Source organism: Zea mays, chromosome 9, assembly GCF_902167145.1.
Source record: "Zea mays cultivar B73 chromosome 9, Zm-B73-REFERENCE-NAM-5.0, whole genome shotgun sequence".
NCBI lineage: Eukaryota > Viridiplantae > Streptophyta > Magnoliopsida > Poales > Poaceae > Zea > Zea mays.
Window position 1 is genome coordinate 6,746,815 of NC_050104.1, and position 11,931 is coordinate 6,758,745.

Below are 11,931 nucleotides of genomic sequence, written 5' to 3' on the forward strand. Positions count from 1 at the left end.
TTACTTGGGGAAGAGATTGCTTCAACTTGTTTGGCTTCTCAGCATTAAAGACACAGAGGGTGTACAAGTACTTGGAGCAGTGCACCTTGAACTTGACAATATCCTTGCTCCTCTTGATCTTCACGGAATGGACATCATTCCTCCTCGCTGTGAGAAGGAAGTCCTTGATCTCGTGGATCTACTTTGGTCGCAAATTTATTTTACAAATGATTAGACAAAAAAAGAGATAGGTTTATACTTGACAATCAACTACAAAATACTAACATGGTAGAAAAAAGAAAAACTAATTGCCAATGAACCAGAGACCTTTGCCAATTAGTGTCAATGAACCAGAGACCTTTGGTTTTAAATAGCTAAAAGAATTCATGTACAGTAGTGTTAAATTACTTAAACTGAATTACAGTACAATTCACATGATCCGAAAGCACGAGTTATGACACATAGGTCTTATTGCCACATTATCTTTCCATCAAACTGAATGATATGACAACACCAAACACTACTTACCTATGAGTCCTCCCGATGCACTCAATGCAGTATAATGGATCGCAAATAGGAAAAACAAAGCACGACCTCCATCTTACCCCTGGAATTATTCTCAGTTGTACAACTCCGGTTAGCAACTTTCGCTTCTGAATCGTTATACCAAACTTCACTCTATAAGCCTTATGTTGCAGTTTATTCTCTGAATTCTGCATGGGACAATTTATTCATAAGATGGAGAATACTTTATAGATGAATTCTCGTATGATAGATCCAGACAATACATTGGTCCGATCAAAGCCGTGTTGCAAAGAAATGGTGCGATTAATACAACACGTAAACAACATTTTTATTCAGACAGTTCATAGTACAACACACAACAAGCAGATACAGGACACGCAAGAGCCATGATTCATAGCTCTTATAAGTACAACCCCATACTTATGTTGCAGCTCAAAGGTTGCCGTCGTTCACTATTTCAGTTTCCTTGAGAGGCTTGCGGCCCAGGACAAAGAAGGACGCTGTGAAGATACCTTCCCTGAAATCATGCATGTGGGGTTGTTAGTTTCATCAGATTTGGATTAATTTGGCTATTCTCTTATGTACAAGGGCAAAGCCAGAATTTGAGATTGGGGGAGCAATCAGATTGAGGGGGCTGTAAGTGGGTATTTTACATTATTTACATGGGAATTAGCTAAAATAATTAATGGCTCCTACGGAATTAGGGGTGCATTGGGAGAGAGAGAGAGAGAGAGGACAAATTTCTTATAATAGGCAGTCGATAAAAGATAAAAGTTAGCTTAAAATGGTGAAACGAGGACTTACCGACCACCTTTTAGAAGGCCATCAGAGGCACTCGTCAGGACGTTGTAGGCTCCCACGCTGCCTGCTGGGGCAATACGGAGGAACTCTAGTGTATTGACCTGAGAAAAAAGAATTAACTCAGAGTAAAACATCTCAAGTCCAAAGATGATAGATCACGTAACTAATAGAAAATTATCTCAATGGATGATCGTATATAGGGTCTGCTTAGTTTTCGGTTAACCCCATCAGGCCATCACAACTTGAATAAGGTTAGTCGGTGAAATTTAAAAACTAACTTTAGGCAGAAAAAGTTAACCAAACTACGGGCATCAAACCAAACAGGCTCATAGTCTTACAATTGCACGGGTGATGATCCGTCCTGGGCATGTGCATTGGAAGTTAGCCCATGAAAAGTAGTTAGGATCCATCGTCTGGTACCATGGGCAAGGAAAACGCTTGAGCAAGATCCTTTGCAAAAACGACCTTTAATAGTAGAGAAGAACAAGATCAGTCCAGTGCCCATGAATATAACATTTGTGGTTCATAATATATGCTTGTGGTACCTCGAATCCTGCATCTTTCATAGCTTGGACACACTGGCGAGTGGTACGTGATAGTCGCCTAGAGGGGGGTGAATAGGGCGAAACTGAAATTTACAAATATAAACACAACTACAAGCCGGGGTTAGCGTTAGTAATAAAGAAACGAGTCCGCGAGAGAGGGCGCAAAACAAATCCCAAGCGAATGAGCAAGTGAGACACGGAGATTTGTTTTACCGAGGTTCGGTTCTTGCAAACCTACTCCCCGTTGAGGAGGCCACAAAGGCCGGGTCTCTTTCAACCCTTCCCTCTCTCAAACGATCCACGGATCGAGTGAGCTTTCTCTTCTCAATCACTTGGAACACAAAGTTCCCGCAAGGACCACCACAAGATTGGTGTCTCTTGCCTCAATTACAAGTGAGTTTGATTGCAAAGAAAGGATCAAGAAAGAAGAAAGCAATCCAAGCGCAAGAGCTCGAAAGAACACAAGCAAATCACTCTCTCTAATCACTATGGCGTTGTGTGGAGTTTGGAGAGGATTTGATCTCTTTGGTGTGTCTTGAATTGAATGCTAGAGCTCTTGTAGTAGTTGGGAAGTGGAAAACTTGGATGCAATGAATGGTGGGGTGGTTGGGGTATTTATAGCCCCAACCACCAAATGTGGCCGTTGGGAGGCTGTCTGTTCGATGGCGCACCGGACAGTCCGGTGCACACCGGACAGTCCGGTGCCCCCTGCCACGTCATCACTGCCGTTGGATTCTGACCGTTGGAGCTCCTGACTTGTGGGCCCGCCTTGGTGTCCGGTGCACACCGGACAGGTACTGTTTGATGTCCGGTGTGCCAGCATGGGCGATTCTGACTCCTGCGCGCGCTGCGCGCGCATTAAATGCCGCTGCAGGTAGCCGTTGGCGCGAAGTAGCCGTTGCTCCGAGGTTGCACCGGACAGTCCGGTGCACACCGGACAGTCCGGTGAATTATAGTGGACTAGCCGTTGGAGTTTCCCGAAGCTGGCGAGTTCCTGAGGCCGACCTCCCTTGGTGCACCGGACACTGTCCGGTGTACACCGGACAGTCCGGTGAATTATAGCTGAGTCGCCTCAGGGAATTCCCGAAGGTGGCGAGTTTGAGTCTGAGTCCCCTGGTGCACCGGACATGTCCGGTGCCGCACCGGACAGTCCGGTGCGCCAGACTAGGGGTGCCTTCGGTTGCCCCTTTGCTCCTTTGTTGAATCCAAAACTTGGTCTTTTTATTGGCTGAGTGTGAACCTTTTACACCTGTATAATCTATACACTTGGGCAAACTAGTTAGTCCAAAGATTTGTGTTGGGCAATTCAACCACCAAAATTAATTAGGGACTAGGTGTAAACCTAATTCCCTTTCAATCTCCCCCTTTTTGGTGATTGATGCCAACACAAACCAAAGCAAATATAGAAGTGCATAATTGAACTAGTTTGCATAATGTAAGTGCAAAGGTTGCTTGGAATTGAGCCAATATAAATACTTATAAGATATGAATGGATTGTTTCTTTCAATAAAACATTTTGGACCACTCTTGCACCACATGTTTTGTTTTTGCAAAATTCTTTTGTAAATTCTTTTCAGAGTTCTTTTGCAAATAGTCAAAGGTAATGAATACGATTTTGCAAAGCATTTTCAAGTTTTGAAATTTTCTCCCCTGTTTCAAATGCTTCTCCTTTGACTAAACAAAACTCCCCCTAAATGAGATCCTCCTCTTAGTGTTCAAGAGGGTTTTGATATATCATTTTAAAATACTATTTTCTCCCCCTTTTGAACACAATAGGATACCAATTGATAAATACTTTTGGAAAGCACTAAGTTTTTGAAATTGGTGGTGGTGCGGTCCTTTTGCTTTGGGCTCATATTTTCTCCCCCTTTGGCATGAATCGCCAAAAACGGAATCATTAGAGCCCTCGAAGTACTATCTTCCCCTTTGGTCATAAGTAAATGAGTTAAGATTATACCAAAGACGAAGTCCGGTCCTTTAGCTTTGGGCTCTTACTCTCTCCCCCAAAGACAAGGTCCATTTATTGGAGCGATGGCGAAGGATGAGTTACGGAGTGGAAGCCTTTGTCTTTCGCCGAAGACTCCAATTCCCTTTCAATATACCTATGACTTGGGTTGAAATAGACTTGAAAACACATTAGTCATAGCATATATGATCAAAAGTATAAATGAGCTATGTGTGCAATCTAGCAAAAGAAGTTGCGAGAATCAAGAATATTGAGCTCATGCCTAAGTTTGGTAAAGGTTTGTTCATCAAGAGGCTTGGTAAAGATATCGGCTAATTGATCTTTAGTGTTGATGTAAGAAATCTCGATATCCCCCTTTTGTTGGTGATCCCTAAGAAAATGATACCGAATGGCTATATGCTTAGTGCGGCTATGCTCGACGGGATTGTCGGCCATTTTGATTGCACTTTCATTATCACATAGCAAAGGGACTTTGGTTAATTTGTAACCGTAGTCCCGCAGGGTTTGCCTCATCCAAAGCAATTGCGCGCAACAATGACCTGCGGCAATGTACTCGGCTTCGGCGGTGGAAAGAGCGACCGAATTTTGCTTCTTTGAAGCCCAAGACACCAAGGATCTTCCCAAGAACCGGCAAGTCCCCGATGTGCTCTTCCTATTAATTCTGCACCCCGCCCAATCGGCATCCGAATAACCAATCAAATCAAATGTGGATCCCCGAGGGTACCAAAACCCAAACTTAGGTGTATAAGCCAAATATCTCAAGATTCGTTTTACGGCCGTAAGGTGGGATTCCTTAGGGTCGGATTGGAATCTTGCACACATGCAAACGGAAAGCATAATGTCTGGTCGAGATGCACATAAATAAAGCAATGAACCAATCATCGACCGGTATACCTTTTGATCCACGGACTTACCTCCCGTGTCGAGGTCGAGATGCCCATTAGTTCCCATGGGTGTCTTGATGGGTTTGGCATCCTTCATCCCAAACTTAGCAAGAATGTCTTGAGTGTACTTCGTTTGGCTAATGAAGGTGCCTTCTTGGAGTTGCTTCACTTGAAATCCTAAGAAATACTTCAACTCCCCCATCATAGACATCTCGAATTTCTGTGTCATGATCCTACTAAATTCCTCACAAGTAGACTCGTTAGTAGACCCAAATATAATATCATCGACATAGATTTGGCATACAAACAAGTCATTTTCAAGAGTTTTAGTAAAGAGTGTAGGATCGGCCTTTCCGACTTTGAAGCCATTTGCAATAAGGAAATCTCTAAGGCATTCATACCATGCTCTTGGGGCTTGCTTGAGCCCATAAAGCGCCTTAGAGAGCCTATAAACATGGTTAGGATACTCACTGTCTTCAAAGCCGGGAGGTTGCTCAACATAGACCTCTTCCTTGATTGGTCCATTGAGGAAGGCACTTTTCACGTCCATTTGATAAAGCTTAAAGCCATGGTAAGTAGCATAGGCCAATAATATGCGAATTGACTCAAGCCTAGCTACGGGTGCATAGGTTTCACCGAAATCCAAACCTTCGACTTGGGAGTATCCCTTGGCCACAAGTCGAGCTTTGTTCCTTGTCACCACACCATGCTCATCTTGCTTGTTGCGGAAGACCCATTTGGTTCCTACAACATTTTGGTTAGGACGTGGAACTAAATGCCATACCTCATTTCTAGTGAAGTTGTTGAGCTCCTCTTGCATCGCCACCACCCAATCCGAATTTTGAAGTGCTTCCTCTATCCTGTGTGGCTCAATAGAGGAAACAAAAGAGTAATGCTCACAAAAATGGGCAACACGAGATCGAGTAGTTACCCCCTTATGAATGTCGCCGAGGATGGTGTCGACGGGGTGATCTCGTTGGATTGCTTGGTGGACTCTTGGGTGTGGCGGTCTTTGCTCTTCATCCTCCTTGTCTTGATCGTTTGTATCTCCCCCTTGATCATTGCCGTCATCTTGAGGTGGCTCATTTGCTTGATCTTCTATTTCATCAGCTTGAGCTTCATCCTCATTTTGAGTTGGTGGAGATGCTTGCATGGAGGAGGAAGGTTGATCTTGTGCGTTTGAAGGCTCTTTGGATTCCTTAGGACACACATCCCCAATGGACATGTTCCTTAGCGCTATGCATGGAGCCTCTTCTTCACCTATCTCATCAAGATCAACATGCTCTACTTGAGAGCCATTAGTTTCATCAAACACAACGTCACATGAGACTTCAACTAGTCCAGTGGACTTGTTAAAGACCCTATATGCCCTTGTGTTTGAGTCATAACCAAGTAAAAAGCCTTCTACAGTTTTAGGAGCAAATTTAGATTTTCTACCTCTTTTAACAAGAATAAAGCATTTGCTACCAAAAACTCTAAAGTATGAAATGTTGGGCTTTTTACCGGTTAGGAGTTCATAAGATGTCTTCTTGAGGATTCGGTGAAGATATAACCGGTTGATGGCGTAGCAGGCGGTGTTGACCGCTTCGGCCCAAAACCGGTCCGGTGTCTTGTACTCATCAAGCATGGTTCTTGCCATGTCCAATAGGGTTCGATTCTTCCTCTCCACTACACCATTTTGTTGTGGCGTGTAGGGAGAAGAGAACTCATGCTTGATGCCCTCCTCCTCAAGAAAGCCTTCAATTTAAGAGTTCTTGAACTCCGTCCCGTTGTCGCTTCTTATTTTCTTGATCCTTAAGCCGAACTCATTTTGAGCCCGTCTCAAGAATCCCTTTAAGGTCTCTTGGGTTTGAGATTTTTCCTGTAAAAAGAATACCCAAGTGAAGCGAGAATAATCATCCACTATTACAAGACAATACTTACTCCCGCCGATGCTTATGTAAGCAATCGGGCCGAATAGATCCATGTGGAGTAGCTCAAGCGGCCTGACGGTCGTCATGATGTTCTTGTGTGGATGATGGGCTCCAACCTGCTTTCCCGCCTGGCATGCGCTACAAATCCTGTCTTTCTCAAAATGAACATTTGTTAGTCCTAAAATGTGTTCTCCCTTTAGAAGCTTATGAAGATTCTTCATCCCAACATGGGCTAGTCGGCGGTGCGAGAGCCAACCCATGTTAGTCTTAGCAATCAAGCAAGTGTCGAGTTCAGCTCTATCAAAATCCACCAAGTATAGCTGACCCTCTAACACTCCCTTGAATGCTATTGAATCATCATTTCTTCTAAAGACAGTAACACCTACATCAGTAAATAGACAGTTGTAGCCCATTTGGCATAATTGAGATACGGAAAGCAAGTTGTAATCTAAAGAATCTACAAGAAAAACATTGGAAATAGAATGGTCAGGAGATATAGCAATTTTACCTAATCCTTTGACCAAACCTTGATTTCCATCCCCGAATGTGATAGCTCGTTGGGGATCTTGGTTTTTCTCGTAGGAGGAGAACATCCTTTTCTCCCCAGTCATGTGGTTTGTGCACCCGCTGTCGAGTATCCAACTTGAGCCCCCGGATGCATAAACCTACAAAACAATTTTAGTTCTTGACTTTAGGTACCCAAATGGTTTTGGGTCCTTTGGCATTAGACACAAGAACTTTGGGTACCCAAACACAAGTCCTTGACTCCTTGTGCTTGCCCCCAACATACTTGGCAACTACCTTGCCGGATTTGTTAGTTAAAACATAAGATGCATCAAAAGTTTTAAATGAAAGACTATGTTCATTTGATGCACTAGGAGTTTTCTTAGGCAACTTAGCATGGATTGGTTGCCTAGAACTAGATGTCTCACCCTTATACATAAAAGCATGATTTGGGCCAGAGTGAGACTTCCTAGAATGAATTCTCCTAATTTTGCTCTCGGGATAACCGGCAGGGTATAAAATGTAACCCTCGTTATCCTGAGGCATGGGAGCCTTGCCCTTAACAAAGTTGGACAATCTCTTAGGAGGGGCACTAATTTTGACATTGTCTCCCCTTTGGAAGCCAATGCCATCCTTAATGCCCGGGCGTCTCCCATTATAAAGCATGCTACGAGCAAATTTAAATTTCTCATTTTCTAAGTTGTGCTCGGCAATTTTAGCATCTAATTTTGCTATACGATCATTTTGTTGTTTAATTAAAGCCATATGATCATGAATAGCATTAACATCAACATCTCTACATCTAGTACAAATAGATACATGCTCAACAATAGATGTAGAAGGTTTGCAAGAATTAAGTTCAACAATCTTAGCATGAAGAATATCATTTTTATCTCTAAGATTGGAAATGGTAGCATTGCAAACATCTAGTTCTTTAGCCTTAGCAATTAAATTCTCATTTTCTACTCTAAGGCTAGCAAGTGAAATGTTTAATTCTTCAATCCTAGCAAGCAAATCATTATTATCTCTAGGATTGGGAATTGAAACATTACAAACATGTGAATCAACCTTAGCATTTAAACTAGCATTTTCATGTCTAAGGTTGTCAATCATCTCACGGCAAGTGCTTAGCTCACTAGATAATTTTTCACATTTCTCAATTTCTAGAGCATAAGCCTTTTTAACCTTAACATGTTTTTTGTTTTCTTTAATTAGACAATCCTCTTGGGAATCCAAAAGGTCATCCTTTTCATGAATAGCACTAACCAATTCATTTAATTTTTCCTTTTGAGCTATGTTAAGGTTGGCAAAAAGGGAACGCAAATTATCTTCCTCATCACTAGCATTGTCATCACTAGAGGATTCATATTTAGTGGAGGATTTAGATTTAACCTTCTTTTTGCCGTCCTTTGCCATGAGGCACTTGTGGCCGACGTTGGGGAAGAGAAGCCCCTTGGTGACGGCGATGTTGGCGGCGTCCTCGTCGTCGGAGGAGTCGCTTGAGCTCTCGTCGGAGTCCCACTCGCGACAAACATGGGCATCGCCGCCCTTCTTCTTGTAATACCTCTTCTTCTCCTTTCTTCTCCCCTTCTTGTCGTCGCCTCGGTCACTGTCACTAGATATAGGACATTTAGCAATAAAATGACCGGGCTTACCACACTTGTAGCAAACCTTCTTGGAGCGGGACTTGTAATCCTTCCCCCTCCTTTGCTTGAGGATTTGGCGGAAGCTCTTGATGACGAGCGCCATTTCCTCATTGTCGAGCTTGGAGGCGTCTATGGGTTGTCGACTTGGTGTAGACTCCTCCTTCTTCTCCTCCGTTGCCTTGAATGCAACGGGTTGAGCTTCGGATGTGGTGGCATCATCAAGCTCGTTGATCTTCCTCGAGCCTTCGATCATGCACTCAAAACTTACAAAATTCCCGATAACTTCCTCGGGGGTCATTTTAGTATATCTAGGATTACCACGAATTAATTGAACTTGAGTAGGGTTAAGGAAAATAAGTGATCTTAGAATAACCTTAACCACCTCGTGGTCATCCCACTTTACGCTCCCGAGGTTGCGCGCTTGGTTCACCAAGGTCTTGAGCCGATTGTACATGTGTTGTGGCTCCTCCCCTTTGCGAAGCCGGAACCGACCGAGCTCCCCCTCAATCGTTTCCCGCTTGGTGATCTTGGTGAGCTCATCACCTTCATGCGCGGTCTTGAGTAAATCCCAAATCTCCTTTGCGTTCTTCAACCCTTGAACTTTGTTATACTCCTCTCTACTCAAAGAGGCTAGGAGTATTGTTGTTGCTTGAGAGTTGAAGTGCTCGATTTGGGCCACCTCATCCTCATCATAGTTCTCATCCCCTACGGATGGTACCTGCGCACCAAACTCAACAACATCCCATATGCTTTTGTGGAGCGAGGTTAGATGAAATCGCATTAAATCGCTCCACCTAGCGTAATCTTCACCATCAAAAGTTGGTGGTTTGCCTAATGGGACGGAAAGTAAAGGTGTATGTTTGGAAATGCGAGGGTAGCGTAGGGGGATCTTACTATACTTCTTGCGCTCTTGGCGCTTAGAAGTGACGGAGGGCGCATCGGAGTCGGAGGTCGATGTTGATGAAGTGTCGGTCTCGTAGTAGACCACCTTCCCCATCCTTTTGTGCTTGTCTCCTCTCCGATGCGGCTTGTGAGAAGAAGACTTTTCCTTCTTCTCTTTGTGGTGAGAGGAGGAAGACTTTTTCTCCTTCCGTTTGGAGGAGTCCTTCTTCTTCTCCTTCCTCTTGGTGCGGGACTCTTCCGATGAAGTGCTCCCATGGCTTGTAGAGGGCTTTTCGCCGGTCTCCATCTCCTTCTTGGCGTGATCTCCCGACATCACTTCGAGCGGTTAGGCTCTAATGAAGCAACCTCCTCTGATACCAATTGATAGTCGCCTAGAGGGGGGTGAATAGGGCGAAACTGAAATTTACAAATATAAACACAACTACAAGTCGGGGTTAGCGTTAGTAATAAAGAAACGAGTCCGCGAGAGAGGGCGCAAAACAAATCCCAAGCGAATGAGCAAGTGAGACACGGAGATTTGTTTTACCGAGGTTCGGTTCTTGCAAACCTACTCCCCGTTGAGGAGGCCACAAAGGCCGGGTCTCTTTCAACCCTTCCCTCTCTCAAACGATCCACGGATCGAGTGAGCTTTCTCTTCTCAATCACTTGGAACACAAAGTTCCCGCAAGGACCACCACAAGATTGGTGTCTCTTGCCTCAATTACAAGTGAGTTTGATTGCAAAGAAAGGATCAAGAAAGAAGAAAGCAATCCAAGCGCAAGAGCTCGAAAGAACACAAGCAAATCACTCTCTCTAATCACTATGGCGTTGTGTGGAGTTTGGAGAGGATTTGATCTCTTTGGTGTGTCTTGAATTGAATGCTAGAGCTCTTGTAGTAGTTGGGAAGTGGAAAACTTGGATGCAATGAATGGTGGGGTGGTTGGGGTATTTATAGCCCCAACCACCAAATGTGGCCGTTGGGAGGCTGTCTGTTCGATGGCGCACCGGACAGTCCGGTGCACACCGGACAGTCCGGTGCCCCCTGCCACGTCATCACTGCCGTTGGATTCTGACCGTTGGAGCTCCTGACTTGTGGGCCCGCCTTGGTGTCCGGTGCACACCGGACAGGTACTGTTTGATGTCCGGTGTGCCAGCATGGGCGATTCTGACTCCTGCGCGCGCTGCGCGCGCATTAAATGCCGCTGCAGGTAGCCGTTGGCGCGAAGTAGCCGTTGCTCCGAGGTTGCACCGGACAGTCCGGTGCACACCAGACAGTCCGGTGAATTATAGTGGACTAGCCGTTGGAGTTTCCCGAAGCTGGCGAGTTCCTGAGGCCGACCTCCCTTGGTGCACCGGACACTGTCCGGTGTACACCGGACAGTCCGGTGAATTATAGCCGAGTCGCCTCAGGGAATTCCCGAAGGTGGCGAGTTTGAGTCTGAGTCCCCTGGTGCATCGGACATGTCCGGTGCCGCACCGGACAGTCCGGTGCGCCAGACCAGGGGTGCCTTCGGTTGCCCCTTTGCTCCTTTGTTGAATCCAAAACTTGGTCTTTTTATTGGCTGAGTGTGAACCTTTTACACCTGTATAATCTATACACTTGGGCAAACTAGTTAGTCCAAAGATTTGTGTTGGGCAATTCAACCACCAAAATTAATTAGGGACTAGGTGTAAACCTAATTCCCTTTCAGTACGGATGTCAGGCAGGCCATCGCCAAGCTCAATCTCAGCCTTGGCGGTCAAATGCTTTGCGTTGTTGGGATCAAATCGGTCAGTCAGGCACCATTCATCCAGTGCAAAATACTGCCCAGGTTTCAGCACACGATAGACCTCACTATAGACGCCTTGCTGCGATAACCTGGGATAAAACAAACACTGAATTTGTGGTATTCCTGTGAAACCTTAACTTTGACTCGGACACAAGTATGATGGGAGACATACTGCCTCTGGTGCGTAACATGTAGCCTGTATTGCATAGGCCGCATCAAAGGTGTTATCAGCTATTGGCATATTCATGAAGTCCCCCTGAAATTACCAAGAGAAGCTAAGACATTACTGCTTCTTCTCCACCAGCTGGAACTAATGAGTATAATGTAATGAAGAAAACTACGAACACCAATATACCTTCAAGGAGCAGCATTGCTCACTCAAACCTGCTGAAAAGATGTGCTCCTGCAACCAAAAATTAAATGATGCATATCCATATGCTATACAGTTTTTGTATTCCAAAAAGAAGGCTAAATTGCAAACCTTGCCCCTTGAGACATGGTAGTCATTGTTGAGCAT

At 44.7% G+C, this 11,931-nt stretch overlaps 1 pseudogene; it reads right to left on the bottom strand.

Annotated features, from left to right (window-relative positions):
- Nucleotides 1–936: 936 nt before the first annotated feature.
- LOC103637848 (cycloartenol-C-24-methyltransferase 1-like) lies at nucleotides 937–11,931 on the bottom strand (annotated as a pseudogene).